Below are 18,004 nucleotides of genomic sequence, written 5' to 3'. Positions count from 1 at the left end.
AAAACCATATGAACTTTTTAAAAGTTGGTACACATGGTTAATGGCATTTGGTTTTAAAACAAAAACTGTGGAAAATGAGAGTGCAAACAGCAACGGGAATGTCTATCCTTCCGAATGGCTGACTTGCTGAAAGTAAAACAGTCCTTCCTTCTTCAGTGTTCTGGAATGCAGCTACTCTAGGTTAAATTAATTAAACAAAGAGGCCATTAGACTGAGGTGGTTCCAGCACTTCAGCATTCTACCTAAACAAACCAAAACCTAAGCCTTTAAATGTCTCAAGGGTAAGAAACCATAACCTAAGGAAAACCAGTCGCCAAAAACAGCCAGGTAGGCTTTTCCAAATAAGGCAACCACGTAAGCTACTGCCAAAGAGGGCGCTTGGGTGGCTCAGTCGTTTGTTTACCTTCGGCTCAGGTCCTGATCCCAGAGTCCTGGGATCAAGTCCCACGTCAGGCTCCCTGCTCAGCGAGAAACATGCTTCTCGGCCCCTACTCTGGCTCAAAAAAAAAAAAAAAAAAAAAGCTATTGCAAATAATTTCCTTGCTTTGCTTCCACCTTTTCTCTATAAAAAGTCTCTCCCCCAGCTCCTGTTTGTGAAGTGCTCCTGAACTCTTCAGGTTTGGCACTGTCTGGTTGGAACCAGTTTTTGCTCAAATAAACTCTTAAAATTATATTAAGCCTCAGTTTATCTTTTAACATCTATCAGCATGAAAATATTTGCTGTAACCATGCTATGCTATGCTAAGCATAGCTTGTAACTATGCTATCCTAACAGAACGCATTTCTCAAATTATACTCCTTTGGAATACAGTTTGAGAATCATCCGTGAGTATTTTATCCTATCTAGCAAAAATCTCCTTAATTTGTAGGTACTCCTTCATATATAGTGTGCACATAAAGAATCCTAACTGATGTGGGAAATCCATGGAATTCGAAGACAGACCACGAGAGATTAACTTAGTTTTGAATAAATGTGGAAGTTAGCTCAAATGTATTTATTAAAGGCAAAGCATTATGATTATAAAATGTTACATAAACATGGTATTAAATATTAAAAAAATCTTCTTCCCTACCTATGAAATAAGAAAAAAAAATCTTGTTTGTGACCTTACCGAAATGTTCATTATCTTCTCCTCTGCAAATTATTTTGTAATTTCTTTCCTCTTCAAGTTTACATCTTTGTAATGTTTGATACTCAGATTTATATCTTTCTAATGTTTGTAGTCATCCCATAGGAAAAAAAAAAATAAAATGGTTTTTAAACAGAAAATCTCTTGCCTAAAGAGTAAATAAATGGCTCCATTTTGTAAGTAAAATGAATCTGTGATATGTTCAGAGGTGACCTAGCACATAATGAAGGAAGAAACATATTTAATATGCTCATTAGTGGTATTTATTAGGAGACTTATGCCAGGAAGGAATGATCATTCAGAAACAACATTTTCATCAGGCAAAGTACCCCCTAGAGAGCCTTATTGTCCCCAGGAAGTCCAAACATGAGCCATGTTAACATCTGAACAATGGTATTTCTAAATAAAGTAATTAACAGGCATATGTGTCCTGATGATCTAGACATCAAAGGACAAAAATTTCACATCAAAATCAAACAATAAAAACATCAAATAAGAAAGGGCAGCCACTGTTGTTCTAGTAAATCCGGTCTGATGCATTTTTAAAGTGTAGTTATAAAAACTGTTATACTGAGTCAATATTTGTTTTTTCTCAATGATTTCCATTTCAGATTTTCTGTTTACAAGTCAGAGATGATTTTTCTCCATTTTTATGTTCCACGATCAGCCTGGGATTTGGAAACCAAACTGCATCCTCACCGTCTCCTCTCCTGGCCATTGATAAAGATCTGTAATTACAATGAGGCCAAAGATTTTCCTGATGATGTCAAGAGGCAAAACACAATCTCCCCTGACCTTTCCTGAATACATTACTCTCCCATGCCACCAGTCAAGGTTTCTTATGTCAGTAAAGCAAAAGGCAGGGCTGGAAGGAATAGAAATAGCCAGAATGCTTCTCATTCTCCTGCACAGCACAACCAAGCTGCACAAACTTTACTGTGTCCTAGAAGAGAAAAACTCCTCTACTTGGTAGCTTTGCTCTCTGTCCTAGCTAGAGTCACATTCCAGTTTGGGGCCAAATTCTAGATCAAAGCCCATCCATTTAACAAAGCCAATAAGGTTGGGCTGATTTTGATTATTTAACAGTTAACATTTGCCACACTCCTTCCTTCCCTCATTGTCAGGGTGCCCTCCTCTGTGCATGAGAGGTAGTGTGTGATAGTGGTTAAAAGGTCATGGCCTCTGGAGCCAGGTGGCTGGGATCCATTGTCTGGCTGTGCCATTCAGCAACTATTTGACCTGGGACAACTAACTATATCTCTTAAACCTCATTTTCTGTAAAATGTGGGTGAATACGTACATTGCAATTTGTTCCTAAGGATTGAATTTATAAAACAACTAGTGGGCTTAGAGCAAGGCTTTGCAGACAATAAGTGCTAAATACATTTAGACCATTGTTGTTGTTATTATTATTATTTGATATTACTTGTATTGGATGCTGATATTTGGTTCACTTAACATATGTTCCAGCATTTGTTTAGTTTCCTTTTCTTTACTATTTAGACCAGAAAGTTAAACACAAATGTCATTGACTCCCTTCCAGCGAGGCTGCAGGACTGTGATCAGTTTCTTCCAATCAATGCACCTGCATAACATGGCAACTAGTCAAAGGGAAATCAGATGCTCTGGACAGCATGGTGGAATATGGGCATCCATATGGCTGCATAGTTTCCTAAGAATGGGTATCAACTTCACGGTCATTTCCCCTAAAAGAGTTCCATGGTGTGGTTGAACATTTTTCCTGACTCCGTGAAACACAGTCTGGTTCTCTGACTTCTCTGATGTTCCATAAACTATCAACTACGCCTGAGTAAATTCATTCCTGCTTAAACTATTTGGAATGTACTCTGCTATCTGCAAGAAAAACCCTGGCTGTCACACAACATCATTAAGATTCCATGGAGCAGTATGGCCCTATATCTTACAAGTGTGATTACACTATACAGAAAAAGGACCACTCTCATGCATGTGACCAATCCTGCTCCAAACAGTTGCCAAACAGATGGATCCTTTTCCTATAATTCTTTACGCCACGATCAGCTTCAGACTCCCAGAGAATTAGAGACATCGGCTCCAATGATTGCAACACATCCACAGTTTTCCTCCTGTACTTGGTGCTTTTTCTATAGCCTCCCTTTCAGGTTAGTAAACAAACCCAATGCCAATTTTGTGTTATTGGAAAGGCAAGAAATTTCAGTATAAACAATGTAGACAAAGTTGGTGAATTCCTGGTTTAGAGATGGTCACTTTCCAGAAATTCCAGAAACTTTCCAGAAATTTCTGGTTCCATTGCCAACCCTGTCGTTTTTTGAATGGCACTTCAAGGCTTATATTTATTTTCCATCCACTTTAATCAGTAAGGTGTCAAGATTGTTCTCAAGGAATCATGAATCAAAACTTCCCAGTTAGGTAAGGACAGAGTTCAGAACAAAACATAGGTCTTGTAGTTGCTTGTTCAGAACTGTTTTTACTACTCTTTACTATCAGTGTTAACCAAACCAGGAGTTATGCTCAGTTCAGGTATGATCTGATTGAGGAAAAGACTACCTTATGCTTTCAGTTCCTTTATATTACAGATACTAAATTATAATTGAAAGCTTTTTAATAGACTTGTCATGGTCATTGACTGAGAGCATCATAACTCTTACCCTAATACAACAGGTAGTAATGTAAGTGTTGCCACTCTGATTAATCTAATTTAATTAAATCTTGGTTATTTTTAAATACATATTTAACCATACCAGCATAGATAATAATAGCAGGACAATATTTTAGTGTGTTATTATATTTATAGCAATTACATTTAATATCAGTTGATCCCTCGGGGTATTTTATTTGTGATTTGCGATGTAAAAATCGAAAGGTTGTCTGGTGGTTAACACAAATGCATCCGGGCATTTAGAAAGTAAATTTCTTTCAAAGAGCCTCCAAGAGTCTTTTGGCATTCTCTCTGTCTGCAGTGCTCTTTCTTGTTCCCAACCTTTCCTTCCCCGCCCTCTACAGTTTCTCCCACTCTTCAAATGGGAGTTATTTTCTTCCCCACCTGGTTCTTCCTCATCACCTGGGCTGGATAAAATTGCTCCCACAGCATTATTCTCTTAATGCATATGGAATTTATGCAATTTCTTTTCTACTTAATTTTGCTTCCCCATCAGAGCATTAACCAAATCTTAGAAGACATATATCAAGTCTCATGCTTCTGTTCTCTGGTGCCTTGGAATGTCTGGGGCTTTTCACAGAGACAATAAATATTTGATGAAGAACAAGGTCGCAAACTCAACCTCCTAAAGGGGGTGGCAAGTCAACATAACAGTGTCACGAAGCCTAATACAAGGAATATGGGTATAAACTGCTTGTACTATGACCTAGCATAAGGCTACCTACTCACATGGCCTCTAAAACGCAGTGTGGGCTTAATGAAAACAAAACAAAGCACATCTAGATGTCATGTCAAGTCCAATGCCTGCCAAATGTGTCCCTTAAATAAAACAGTCAGCCCTCTTTCCTACAGTAAACATCAGCCAAGAAAGCTAAGCCACTTTTCCTGGGGATTGAGTTAATTTTCTTTCTTCCTCTAATCTCAAGTGAGGAGTGTCTGTATAGAGGTTGAAGAGTGTCATATTAGTCAGTCAATGGTTTGGTCTTATTAAAATAAAAGAAATGTTACATTATCATAGATTTATAACTTACAAAATGATTTCAACATGCATTTTTTTTTTCATGAATGAGAAAACCAAGGATGGAGAAGAGTCAATTGTCTTGCCCAGGTTCATGCACGATAGAAATGTGATGGAGATATCACTAAACCCAGAATATCTGATGTCAACCCCAGGGCTCTTGACACATTATTTCTCTCAGCACCAGAATGCTACTGTTATTTATGGGCCCAGGCTCACCACAGAAGTGAGAGGCACTTCTCATTGAGAGAGGAGCCAGTTATCTAGGGCTTGGGTTTTTCTTTACCTTTTGTGTATTTTTTTCTTTTAGTTGACATACAAGATTCCACATAGTATCACGTGCTTATTTTCCACGTAATTATCTGCTATTTTCCATTCACCATTTATGTGTACATGTTTGCAAATGATGACAATTAACATCCTCAAGACTTTATCCACTTTGCAGTGCTTATCCTAAATTCAAAGACATAAAAACACACACATACACACCATAATTTACCTTTCAGAAGAACATCTACATTGAATAAACCAGCAGCCAAATTGAAAATTCAAAATTGCATCTGGAGCTAATGAAAAACAAAATAATCTACAATAATGCCAGCAATGATCAATAGAATCTGTACTATTCAAGGAGTAATACACAAGTGGTTTTCACTGGCTGGGTGGGTTTTGGACATTGGTCTGCCAACCCACTTTCCTTTCTTCCATGGACTCAGGTAAACTTTTCAATTTAGGAAAGGAGTCACCATTTTGTTTTGTTTTGTTTTCCCATGCTTACTCTATCTAGTGAAAAGTTACATAAGCAAGCCTCCTCAAAATTTAACTTGCTGAGGGACTGGGGGAGGGGATCACAAGCATGACACAGAATGACTGAGAGTGTGGATATGCTGCTCTGGAGTTTCAATTTTGATAAGACAGAAAGAGAAAAAGGGGACGGGGTGGGAGTGGGGGAGAGTGGGGAGGGCAGGGAGTTTGGGGACAGCTATAGTCCTCTCAAGGTTCTGCTGTAGTGAACCAGGAACACTGGGTATTGGTTATAGTTAGTGAAGAAAGACAAGGGGCAGGAGGAAGCTGAGAGAGAAGCGCAGTGTGGGCTATTTCCTTCAGGAAATTTCCACCGGTATTCACAAGTTCATCACTCAAAATATAATTATTTCATTATTTTGGTTTGCTAGTTCTTGACAATTATATACCTGTCAGTCCTCAAAGCTGAATCAAGAAACAATAGAAAAATGGAAATAAAGTGAATATTTTGAAGAATAATGGCTATGTCACCTCTTATTTAGGTGACCTTGACAATATGACAAAACCTTTCAAAGACCAGCTACAAAATGATATCCAAACAGTTTGGTTCCGGATGTGTTAACTGTAACATTTTATTTGAATGTTTCCATTGACGGTTGTTAAAAAAAATGGCAGAGGGGAGTCTTCAGTTAATCTCTGTGGGTTCTACAGTCTCATATAAATTTGAGGCCCAGAGACCACAGCTACTCAGGAATTTATATTTGTAATTATAACTGAATACTTATGTTGAAAGAAAACTAATTTTGCATTAACATAACTTTGTAATGAGGTACTCTGAATGTCACACTCAAAAGAATCCATTGCAGATGTTGGTAACCTGTGAAAAGAAAAAGAATATAGTCATGTTTAAATCTGCCAATCACAGGTTTTTCTTTAAGAAAAGTCCACTATAGAATGAGAAACTATCAAAAAAAAAAATACTCTAAAGATTGCATATCTGTATGTTAATATAGTATAATAAATAGGAAAACCACCCTAATCATTTAGGGGAAACATCTGAATTATTTTATTTATGGAAAAGAGGTTTTTTAAAATGCTTATAAGAAAAATCAATATTATTCAGGTTATTAGTCTTATTACTGGGTAAGCCCTGAAATGACTATTTCACTGTCCCTGAAAAGTCAGTTATTGTAGTGATTGGTAGCATCTTATGCTAGTATTTTTAAGGGATAAACAAACAAAAAAAAATTCATTATGATCTAGATGCGAGAAACTTGGTTTTGGGAATGAAATATAACTTAGGAAAAGATAAAAGTCAAAGAAACAAAACCGGTGGTGCGGATTTACATCAGTGATCTCTTCGCCATTCACAAATCCTATGACAATACTTTTCAGGGCAGAAGGAAACCAAACCACAAATGAAAAGTGATCCTGACACACTTTCCTTCAGGACACTGGATAGAAGCTTTCTCTGCTTTCCTCTGTGTAATGTCATCTGAGCAGAGACGTAAAGGAAGAGGAAGACATTGGAGAGCAATGGGGAAGGAGGGAAGAAAAGGAATCTGTCTGGAGAAGGAAGAAAGAAAGGGAAGGAGAATACCCTAATATAGGTTAGAGTAAAAGAGAGATAGGGAAGAAATTCATAGAGGGACATATGCCCATGAGTTAAAAAGAAAGAAAGAACTAGCCAAATGATAGGGGGGGAAAAAGGAAGAAAAGAAAAAAGAAAGAAAGGAAGTAAAAGAAACATTGTTTACATTGTCTAATAAGTAGAAAGTATGATGCTATTTTTGCCACTCATAATAGAAATTAGGAAACCAAGGAAAGTTCTCTGTGAAGGTTACACTCAGCTATCTCTCAAACAGGAACTCTAAACTCAAATGATGATTTTGGGGGGGCAAATTATTTAGTGAAGGATAGAGATAAAGAAGTGACTGGAAACTTTGTGATATGTAGTGAAAGGGAAGGATCAATTTACAATTTGTGTTTACAGAATGTAGACATGTTTGTATTTACTTTGGAGTCAGTAGACAGCATGATATGTTGCATCTTGGAATACTTTTTTCCACTGGGTAAAACATGAATTTTTGGAAGTGGAATCCTATGAATAACTGCTTTATTATACCAAAGCTGAACTAAAGTCCCTTGTTGATTTATTTATCCCAACCTGAGAGGCAGCATAGAAGGAAAAAATATTTTACTTCAACATACAGTTAATCATTTCATATTTCTTTGCCAAAACAGAGGTACTTTTAGCCACAATCATGCTCACTTGTGCATCATGCAGCATTCACATGGGGGGGAGAAAGCCCTGATATACAAACCATCAATTCATGATCCTCTTATGGAAACTTTTCTATACCTTTACTAGAAACAATCCCATTTGGTTCCAAAAGTGCTAAATAAACTGTTTATTTACTTTGAAACTTTATCTTTATTATTTGGACTTGATGCTTGTCTACATTCTCACTTTTAAACTGACCAGCTGGGGAAATAAAGACATATCCCGTTCTTAACATATTTCTGGATTTGCTTAGCTTAATAAGACATTGATATCCATACTTTGAAGGCAAGCCACCTCTAGCCCATCAATTTGACTCCATGACCTTTGAACTGCCCTCTTCATCACCTTCACATTAAATGTCTGCTGGGAAGCAATGAGTTGAGTGTTAGGACCTAACCCTTGATTTCTCATAATGCTTTGGCTTAGAGTTTAATTCATGTGCATTTCTTTGCATGTCTTAACTAGTGTATTCTAATCCCATGATTCTAACAGCAACTGCATTTGTCAAGGGCACTAATGAGCTCTATATTTTCTAATTCAATTGGCGTATCTCCAGCCCCATTTTTTCGAGTAACATTTGACACAATCACTTGCTTTCCTTGAAACCATCAGCCCTTTCTACTTCCAATGTGCTTCCCACAATGGAGAGTGTGTACAGCGAGAATTATGTTTAACAGACTTCCTGGAACCCGTGATTAAAAATGGGATTTCGTTTTGAACAAATCAATGCCTTCTCATGTGAATTGAGAGGCAAAACTCAGGGGAGGGCAGAATTCCTACTGTTTTTGCTGCTTCTGCCTGGCAGGCAGAATCTTCAGAGGATTTATTTCTGCCATGGAACCACTGGTAGAGTTCTCAAAGGCCAGCCATTATATTCAAGAGTTTCAAGAGTGAGGTGTCCATTTTGTTTTCATAGAGTGTGTCAGAGAGCTTTGATTCTAGATCTGGCAGTAATAGTTTTCTGAAACATGCCAGTAGGAATGGAATTCTGTAGTCATGTTGCCTGATCTTAGAAGAGGCATAGTTCCCATGGTGGCTGGGTTCCCTGTTGTAGCTTGAGAATCATTTCTAGAATTTAGAACTTAAGTCTTTCTTCAGTCACTCAAACAATTCTTAATACTCTGTAATAAAAGCCTTTCTACCCTTAAAACCATCAGTGTTTCCTACATCTCTCTCATTCTCCCTCTCTCTATCTCAGATAAGTATAAGACTGATGTATTGAAAGAACAGAGAGGAGGTGTTGAGTGTAGAGACACCACCTACTCTAGTTTGTATAGGCTCTTCTTTCAACACATCAATCTTGTTCCAACTACCAAGACATTTTTAAGCTGTTTCTTCTGTATCCAACACTCTTCTTCCAGTTATTTCTTGTGCTTCACTCCTTCTATTTGCAGGTCTCAGTTGAAATAGCACTTTCTCAAAAAGGCCTTTCCAGACTACCAAAATATTCTGACATCCTATACATTCCCTCATTGAAAATGTAAAACCTAAAGTTATATTTACTTGTTGATTATCCCTTTTCCCTCATTATAACTTAACTGTTATAATGGCAGAGATCTTGCTTGTGTTCTTTCCCACAGATGTTAGAATAGCACAGACTGTATAGTTAGCATTGAGTAAATGTTTGCTGAGTGGGAAAAAAGATGAACGAATAAATGAATGGTTTGGGAATGTGTTTACTGTTTTCAGGAATTAAAGACTGAAGCTATGTAGATATTATTTATCACATGATTATTTTTTCCTTTACTTGAATGCACACACATATCTGTATATATGAAACATATGGAAATTACCATTACTCTTCTTCTTTTAGATCTCTATCTCAACGTAAACTTCAGAAAAGAGAGAAAATCTTCCTTTATTTCTCAAACAATCTTTGTACCTGTCAACTTCCAAGTCCAAGCTTTCAGATTACAAAAATTTGTTATTATTTTTAAAATAAACTTTTTCTTTTAGAGTAGTTCTAGACTTACCAAAAGTTGCAAAACTAATACATAGAATTCCTATATACTCCATGCCCAACTTCCTCTATTATTAACATCTTACATTAGAAAGGTACATTTGTTACAACTAATGAGCCAATATTGCTAAATTAACTGATGTCCATATTTATCAGATTACTTCAGTTTTTACTTACTGTCTTTTTTTCTGTTCCAGGTTCTCATCGAGGATACATTACATTTAGTAGTTGTGTCTCCTTAGGTTCCTCTTGTCTGCAAGTTTCTCAGACTTTCCTTGATTTTGATGGACTTGAGAGCTTTGAGGAATACTGATCAGGTGTTTTGTAGAGTGTTCCTCAATTAGGCTTTGGCGTATGTTTTCCTCATGATGAGACTGGGCTAATGAGTTTTAGTGAAGAAGACCACAGAGCAAAAGTACCATTTTATCAAGAGTATATAAGGTCAACATGACTTACCACTATTGATACTGAATCTGGTCACCTGACTGAAGTAGTGTTTGTCAGGTTTCTCCATGGGAAAGTTACTCTTTTCCCCCTTTCCAGATTGTACTTTCTGGAAGGAATTCACTATGCCTGGCCTGCACCACCTTGAGGACAAATTATCTATATAAATTATTTGGAATTCTTCTGCATGGCAATTTTTCTCTAATCCCCTATTAATGTAGTTACTGAATTATTTATTAATGTAAATATGGACTAATGGATATTTATTTTATACTTTGGGTGATAATCCAGTATTACTTTATTTTGTAGCTCAAATTGTTCCTGCTTTAACCATTTGGGAACTCTTTAGTTGCCAATATAGTTCCTGTGTCCCTTTAACATATTCCCATAATTAAGGGTGTTTTGTTTTGTTTTTAATTATAAAGTCCTTACTTTCTGTCACTACAAGATGCACTAAGCTCATCTTGTGTATTTCCTACCCATTCCTAGAATCATTCCTTTCTCCTAGGATACTTGGTTCCTTTTATTGGAGAATGGTATTAGAAATCAAGATTTGAGCATAGTTATGCTCATTGCTACTTGGGTGTTTTTGCTTCTAAACCCTCTCAGCTGACAAAACACAGAAGTGTGTGTATGTGTGTGTGTGTGTGTGTGTGTGTGTACTAACCCATGTATATGCTCATATCTATAAAAATTTCATATGTAACAATTTATATCTCTTTGTCAAAATAAGTTCCAATTGATGTCTCCAATTCCAATCCATTACCATATGAGGCATTTTATCTCCCTCTCCTTGCTGATATGTAATCTTGCAGCATCTGCTGTCAAATCAATGAGCTATTCAATTCCAGTATGTATGCATAATGGTATCAACAAGAGTACAGTGCTTAGTTTTTTGTTCATTTGTTTTTTGTTGTTTGTTTGTTTCTTGCCTTTAGTTTCAAAGATACCACATGTTTCCAGAGTTATTTATGTTGGTGTATTCTTCTCTTACCTCTTTTAGTGAGGTTGTTTCATACATTTGTAGTATGGTTGATTATTTTGCCACATTCTACATTCTATCCACAGATACATCAACTCCTCAATATTTTTTTAATTTATATACATGAGGATTCACTCTTTATACTCTGCAATTCTATGAATTTTGACAAATGCATAGTGACATGGATCCATGATTACAGTGTCATGAAGAATAATTTTAACCCCCACCCCAGATATCTCCCTTGTTTTACCTATTCCAATCTCCCCAAAACCAAACCCCTGGCAATCATTGATATATTTACTATCTCTGTAGTTTTGTTCATACAGTGTGAAGCTTTTTCATACCAGCTCCCTTCACCTAGCAACTTACCTTTATGTCTTTTCATGGCTTGACAGCCCATTTCTTTATTATCACTGAATGATATTCCATGTGTAAAGATGCCACAGTTTATCCATTCTGCTATTGAAGGACATCTTGGTTACTTCTAGTTTTTGGCAGTTATGAGAAAGCTGCTATTACATGTGCAAGTTTTCATGTGGACGGACATAAGGCCACTCCAGAGATAGCCATCAGAGATAAAGGAAAACTGCCCTTTACTTATCAAAGAAGCTCTGTAGCTTTCACCTTCTAAAAAATCTAAGTTTTCAGGTGGCAGAAATTGCTCGATACATTTTTCTCTTTTAATTATATATATTTACTCTTTTAATTACATATATAATTCTATAAAACCTTTCCTTGGAACATATATAGTTCTGGTTTCATAAAACCTTTCATTGGAACGCATATGGTTCCCTTGTTAAGACACCATTCACCCATACGAACATTCACTGATTTATTCCCTGCCAAAAGTCTGTGGGTGTTTTAACCATCATGTATCTGGCAATGTACCATAATACTTCATTCTAAAAACTGAAAGTCATTTAACATTCATGGAGATTAAAAGATAGCTGAAGATGGCAAAGCAAGACCAGAAATGTAGTTAGGTGTTTAGTAGAATTTTGTGTTCCTCATTTATTACACGTCTTCAAAATAAACGTGTGGGTGGAAGAGATGTGGATGGAAGTCAACAATATTCACAAATACCAAATAATGAAAATTGAAACTACAAAGGCATATTTATATACTTTGTGTTTATATGATTCAGGGATACAATAAAGACAAAGTAATCTGAAATCTTGTTACACAGAAAAGTAAAATAGAAAATGAAAGTCCATAATCTATGAAGGAAGACAGACAAAGCCAAATATATTGAATAAAGGGAGAAACCATGGAAGGTATTGATCAACGTGTCATAGATCAGTACATGTAGATGATTACACAAAAGAGCTGAATATTATTTACTGGTAAATCATATTGTTATAAAATCAATTTACATTTAGTTCTCTGCCACATGGTAAGATCATTCATCTTGTAACACTTCCATTTCTGAAGTCACAACTGCATGAGTGGGCAATGAAGTAGAAAGTGAAAATTTAGGCAATATGGACAGTTAATGTAATTATCTAGATAACTTGAATTAAAGATATTCAATTTCCTTCATTTTGAAAATATTTTTAGGTACAGTGAAAAGACTTCCAGATTTCTGCATTCTTCAGGTCTTATACTTGAAGATAATTCTTTCAGACAGTTTTAATTGATACACCCATGATGGCCTTAGAGGCTACTCTTCCAAATGTTTCCTGAGCATCTGGAAATGTCTTAGTCCTTCTCACTAATTGTACTTGCCTCCTTACAGGTCTATATCGCATACTGAAGACTAAGTTCTCATGGTAGGCATTTGATACATATTTGCTGCTTCCATAAGCGTGTGGTTTAGAGTTGAAAAGACATGGAATTATAAAGACTAACTCTGCCATTTACTGTGAAAACTTGGCAAATTTAAATGAGCTTCATTAGTCTCTGTTCTTTAATAAGAATGATAGTAATTACTTCTCCTAGGATAGGTGTACAGAGTCAATGAAGTAAAATACATAGCCCAAAAAGGATAGTGTCTGGACATAGTAGTTGCTCTATAAAAATTAGTTTCCTCTAACTTTTTTTTTTCTCCAGAGCTGTAATCAGTTACTTTATCCATGAAAGGAGATACATTTGTGTTAAACATATTGGTCACTGCCCAGGTGACAGAAAAGTGCTATCAAAACATGAATATTTTGTTTCATCTACTTTGTTAGAATGCAATATATTTATGGATCATTAATTTATTCAAGTTTATCAATGATTGCTCCCAAAATTCTTCCTTCCTCAGTGTTTTCTTTTAATCAATAAATAGTAACACTGTGCCTAATTACACAGAACCTTAAAAAGGAAGTCATTCTTCAAACCATCCTTGCCCATCCCCATTTTCAATTAATCACCCAATCCTGTCCATTTCACCTCTTAAATGTCTCCCATCTCTGTTTATTTTCTCCAGTTATATTGCCATCACCCTAGTCCAAGCTTCTATTAGAGTTTCTCTGAATTATAGAAATGGTTTCCTAACTAGTCTTCTTTACTCTTCTAATTTTCAATCCAGAAGCACTCTTTTTTTTTAAGATTTTTTATTTATTCATTTGAGAGAGTGAGTGAGCGAGAGCACAGCAGGGGGGAGAGGAAGTGGGAGAGGGAGAAGCAGACTCCCCACTGAGCAGGGTGCCCCACACGAGGCTTGATCCCAAGACCCCGGGATCATGACCTGAGCTGCAGGCAGATGCTTAACTGACTGAGTCACCCAGGCGCCCCCAGAGCACTCCTTTTAAAATGAAAATATGGCCATGTCAATCTTTATTTAAAACCTTTTTATATCTTCTTGTTGCTCTTAAAATAAAGATCATGCCCTTTGCGTGCTAATAGAAAGCACAGCAGAGTGGGAGCTCCCTTACCTGCCTATCATGTTCCATTATCTCTATCTCCTGAGACCCTGACCTTCCCCGGGCCATCCACATCAGGAGGTTTGCATATGCTGCTTTCTGTACAACACTATTTCCATCAATTCATACTTCTTTTATTCACATCTCTCCATCCTTTAGGGATCAGTGGAATTTCTTGTCTCAAGGAAACATGCTTTAACCCCAGACTATATCAGATTCCCCCAATTATGCTCTAAGCACACTTTACCATCCTCCAGGACCTCCAATCTCAATTGTAATTTAATGACCACTTATGAAATTAATTGTTTTGCCCATGTGCTCTCCTTGAATATGAGCTTTAGGAGGGCTAGGGCCAAGCCTGTCTTTTTAATGCCTGGATCTCCAGCTCTGGTTTACATAATGGAGTCTCAATAAACATACTTTTAATGAATGAATGGAAGAATAAATGAACAAATGAGAGTAATTGTAAAGAAGTCTGGGTGAGTAATTGTGCTTAATTCCAGATAAGCTTTTAAAAATAAATATTGTCTTCAGTAAGAAAAAAAAAAAGACATCAACTTTAGTTATCACATTTGGGATATTCTGTCAGTCCTCAGTGCATATCTTTTATTTATAGACTTCTTACTAGAGAAACTGCTTTTTCCAAGCTGAATTTTGAGCACAGGTACAAATTTGCTATTGATACTTGAAATCATCCTACTCTAACCCTAAGCTTTTGGATTCTAAATGATACCCACTCCAGACACCTTGAAATCTGACTGTAACATTGCTTGTGCATCACCTCATGACCTTTGCTCAGCCAGTAAATTGAAGTTTTATGTCCCTAGATTTAAGTTGGAATAAACCGGAAAATAGAGTTTCCTTCACTATTAGTTCTAGCCCATCTAATCTTCTTGCTCAAGGGATTCACCTCAGTTCAATTATCACATCCAGAAAAAGATATGAGTCTTAACCAATTGTTCATCATCCAACAATTTCCAATGGGGTCATTGATATCCACCAGCCAGAGCCACTGACCGCTCAACCTTACCAGAATCCAAAAGACTATAAAATAATGTGAGATGTGAATTGTGTCTTTTTCTGTTCATAATTTAACTTTGCTAGGCCTCTCAACAGTAGTGGTTGACAAAGCAGATTGATGCTTTTATCTAAGTAATGTAACATAATTATTTAATGTCTTAGATCATAATCAAGTCATGATTTCAGTGAGTCCATACCTAACTAAAGCAGGTGTGATAGTAAGATCGACCCATTAGCCAGTAAAGAGATTAAGAATATGTCTACATTTGACACATTTTTAGTATAAAGAGAAATCATCTGTATGGTTAGTCCCCCAAAATAAACTCAGTCAACTGGTTTAAAAGAGAGCTGGACTTACCCTCTAACCAGATCACACATTCTAGTACCAAATTGCGTGGCAGAGCTGTTTCAAGTACAAGTATCATGTTTGTGACTTCGCTTTGTTTTTCTAACAACAACTCTTAGGTAGAGATCATGAATTATTATGTAATCCATCTCTGCTCCAAGAGACTATTTGATAAAAAATATTGTGAAGAATTCAGCAGCAAGCAAGGAAGTAAACAGCAAAGGGAACCAAGTGAGGTAGGAAAAGACTCTCCCCCAGCCCCAAACTGCAAGTTGCTTTCTAAACACAAAGCATGTTTCTCATATTGTAAATCAGCAGGGTATACAACAAAACATCAAACTTGGGAAACAAACATCTTCTGCCTATTAAAGCATAAAGAGAAACATCTTCCTGTAATCCAGTAAAGCTTTGCTATAATAGGATATATAGTCTTAGTTGCTTTAATCTATATCATCCTGATGATTCTTAACACTTTTTTCTTGAACTGATCTGTTTTTTCCATTCAGTAATTAACTTCCTTGTTAATAGGGGCAGGATTTTACAGACCCTCTCTAACTCCCCAGCATCCAGCATAGTGCTGGGTGCATACTAGATGCTCAGTAAATATTATAATATTTATAATAGAATACAATATTATCTCAGTAATAGAATAATTAGTTTTGAACCAGAGTGATTATACAGTAACATGGCAAGATAGAAAAGACACTATCTGCTGCTCCTAGCTTTACTACTATTCTCTCTGCTTAGAATTCCTGTCTGCCCCTCTTTCATTTGACCAACTCCCTAGGCATACCTCAAGTTCAACTCAGTATCACCTTCTCCACATAAAATCTTCCTTAATATCCATAAGGTAAAGATAGTATGCCAAACTTTGTGCCCCTGTAATTCCCTAATCATCAATCTTTTAGCATTTACTGACAAAATAAAAAGTATTTGTGAGTACTCCCCTTTCATCCCAGATCGTGGGTCTGCTGGGTACAGAGGTATACCTTTTCTCATCTTGGAACTGGATTTTAAAAAAGGGTTAATGTTAGAAATAGATTTTAAAAAAAGAAAGAGATTTTTAATGAGTCAATAAATCAAGGAAGAGGGATGATGCATGCTGATGGTAATTTACATTAAATTGTAGACCTAATTTTTACTCTTCTTTTGTTTTCATTTAAAAAAATCTGTAGGGCTCAGTTGGTTAAGCGTCTGCCTTCAGCTCAGGTCATGATCCGGGGGTTCTGGGATTGAGCCCCACATTGGACTCCCTGCTCAGCAGGGAGTCTGCTTCTCTCTCTCCCTCTGCTGCTCCCCTCAGCTTGCTCTCTCTCTCTATCTATCTCAAGTAAATAAATAAAATCTTTAAAAAAATAAAAATTAAAAATCTAAGTATTATATCTTCACTCTAAACGTGAAATACACTGTTATTTAAATATTCATATAAAATTGCTTAAATAGCAAAGTTATCTTTTAAATACAAGTATCTTATTTAACATAAGAATTTAGTCAAAATCTAGAGAGGAGGAGCAAGATGGTGGAGGAGTAGGAGACCTAAATTTCATCTGGTCCCAGGAATTCAACTAGATAGGTATCAAACCATTCTGAACCCCTACAAACTCAACAGGAGATCAAAGAAAAGAATAGCAGCAACTCTCTGAACAGTAAAGTGACCACTTTCTGAAAGGTCTCTTCTGATTTGTTTAGTGTATATTTTTCTGGGGTTGTTGTTACCTTGTTAGCATTTTGTTCTCTCACTCATCTGTTCTCCTCTGGACAAAATGACAAGATGGAAAAACTCACCTCAAAAAAAAGAACAAAAGGCAGTACCGACTGCCAAGGACCTAATCAATACAGACATTAGTAAGATGTCGGAATTAGAGTTCAGAATGACAATTATAAAGATACTAGCTGGGCTTGAAAAAAAGCATGGAAGACATTAGAGAAACCCTTTCTGGAGAAATAAAAGAACTAAAATCTAACCAAGTTGAAATCAAAGAGGTTATTAATGAGGCGCAATCAAAAATGGAGGCTCTAACTGCTAGGATAAATGAGGCAGAACAGAGAATTAGTGGTATAGAAGACCAAATGATGGAGAATAAAAAAGCTGAGAAAAAGAGAGATAAGCAACTACTGGATCATGACGGCAGAATTTGAGGGATTACCATAAGACGAAACAGTATTAGAATAATTGGGATCCCAGAAGAAGAAGAAAGAGAGAGAGGTGCAGAAGGTATATTGGAGCAAATTATAGCAGAGAATTTCCCTAATTTGGGGAAGGAAACAGGCATCAAAATCCAGGAGGCACAGAGAACCCCCTCAAAATCAATAAAAAGAGGTCAACACTCCGACATCTAACAGTAAAACTTACAAGTCTCAGAGACAAAGAGAAAATCCGCAAACACTCAGGACAAGAGGTCTGTAACCTACAATGGTAGAAACATTAGATTGGCAACAGACCTATCCACAGAGACCTGGCAGGCCAGAAAGGACTGGCATGATAGATTCAGAGCACTAAATGAGAAAAATATGCAGCCAAGAATACTATATCCAGCTAGGCTGTCACTGAAAATAGAAGGAGAGATAAAA

The 18,004-nt window shown here is 36.5% G+C and overlaps 1 long non-coding RNA gene across 3 annotated transcripts in view; it reads right to left on the bottom strand.

The window, feature by feature from the left end:
- Positions 1–439: 439 nt before the first annotated feature.
- Positions 440–18,004, bottom strand: part of LOC115939830 (uncharacterized) — a 22,843-nt gene continuing 5,278 nt past the window's right edge. Inside the window, exons 2-4 of one of the 3 annotated variants that reach the window (XR_014144925.1) lie at positions 9,973–10,174; positions 5,094–6,428; positions 440–1,858 (exon numbers count right to left, since the gene is read on the bottom strand). This is a non-coding gene — a long non-coding RNA (uncharacterized LOC115939830). Of the gene's footprint in view, positions 1,859–4,795; positions 6,429–8,542; positions 10,175–18,004 lie in introns of those variants that run through there. The other 2 variants (XR_004074608.2, XR_014144924.1) reach the window with 2 other exon arrangements.

This window comes from Leptonychotes weddellii, chromosome 4, assembly GCF_054177405.1.
Source record: "Leptonychotes weddellii isolate Sample4059 chromosome 4, ASM5417740v2, whole genome shotgun sequence".
NCBI classification, from domain to species: domain Eukaryota; kingdom Metazoa; phylum Chordata; class Mammalia; order Carnivora; family Phocidae; genus Leptonychotes; species Leptonychotes weddellii.
The sequence above is the reverse complement of the archived record's forward strand: the minus strand, read 5'-3'. Positions and strand labels throughout refer to the sequence as shown.